The sequence below is a fragment of the Cyprinodon variegatus genome, unplaced genomic scaffold, assembly GCF_000732505.1.
Source record: "Cyprinodon variegatus isolate N-32 unplaced genomic scaffold, C_variegatus-1.0 Scaffold69, whole genome shotgun sequence".
NCBI classification, from domain to species: domain Eukaryota; kingdom Metazoa; phylum Chordata; class Actinopteri; order Cyprinodontiformes; family Cyprinodontidae; genus Cyprinodon; species Cyprinodon variegatus.
In genome coordinates, this window is record NW_015150522.1 from 650,184 (window position 1) to 651,860 (window position 1,677).

Below are 1,677 nucleotides of genomic sequence, written 5' to 3' on the forward strand. Positions count from 1 at the left end.
TCTATCTATCTATCTATCTATCTATCTATCTATCTATCTATCTATCTATCTATTTATCTATCTAATCTTCAAATGTTCCTGTTCACTGAATATGTAATAACTGCCACTTAGGGAAGGCGTATACTATTTTGGTAATAGAAAGGGTTTGATGCATATATGCAATGATAGATGTTAAGGGCTTAATAACAACACTTTGACATTTTAATTAGATACAGCCCAAACAGTGCTCAAATATGAAATGTAACAAGCACAGATATAGAGCTCAATATGTTATATGTAATAGAGGTACTGAGCTCAATTAAGCAAGTAGCAAAGTTAAGACAATGGTAAAACTCCACTCTATAACCACAGCTTCGCCACACTTACATTATCAGGAGCCGTTCAGATTCAAAATGAATCTAATCACCAGATAAAACACATAGTAAAGCATGAAAAGAAAATATATCACACTCCCCAGAGATGCTAATTATTTCTAAACAAAATCCATCCTTCTGTCTTTCAGCGAATGGTCGTAGTATCTCCATTTAGTATCAGCAGTTGAGGCCAGAAAAACTTTTAACAGAAGCAAATCTAAAATAGCTTAAGTTGGCTTTAAACATTTTGCTCTGACTGACCAATCAGAGGACAGAAAATACTGATGTTCAGGTGGACCCTCTAGCTGGCCCAGAAGGGCAAATCTGAAATCTGGTTAGTTGTAGAAAACTAAATATGCTCAATAATATTGTCAAGTTAATATCTGCCAGCACTGCTGATTCTGAAGGCCCTGGACAGATTTTACTGACATAGCAATGCACTAAGGCTGAAATCTGATTGGACAAAAAATATGAAATATGGAATTCTATGAAATTAAGACAATGGATGTTTTGATTAAATTAATTCATAAAATTCAAGTTTATGTTATGAATGTAGGTTAGTGTTTGGTATGTTTGGTTTTAGGCCAATAGTGAAGGCCCTGACCGCCCAGCACTGCTCCTACATGCTAAAGAAAAAAATAACTTGCAAAACTGGCTATCAACGTGCACTAAAAAAAGTAACACATGTACCCCTTGATGTTATGGAAAGACCCTCTTAATACAAGAACAACATTTTTATTGAATTTCAAATTTTGATACAACATTCTAACATTCATAGTATAGATATATTTCAGTGTTAAAATGTCATTATTTTCTGATGGAGAACTTAATAATTTTGGCAACATCTGCATAAAAACCTGTGAGAATTTGAGATAGGTGTTAAAATATATAATCCAATTCATATTCACATGATGAGCCTTAGATGTGTCATGATTTTTTTTTATACCTTAGTTGAGTTCCATTGCCTTTCCTTTCAATTTACAGAAAGAGCCTAAAATTGCAAATGTGTCAAGCTAATCATTTAAAAAAAAAACTTCAGATCTTGTGAGACAAACATTTTTTTAATGCTCAGTCACTCCTTAGAAAGGCCCCTGATAAACAGGTTTTTGCAAAGTGGAAATTTGTGTCATGGCCAACCCCATTGCTCCGCCCCTGACAGCTTAAATAAGGCCTGCAGTGCCGCGTATTCTACATTGATCTCTCACATCTCCACCTGGACAATAACCTACGGTAGGGGAAACCTTTTCTTCATTTCATATTTGTTGTTTTTGTAATTGTTTTAGCCTGTTTTTATTAAAAGGTCCAAAATTTGTTTTTCCCTCAG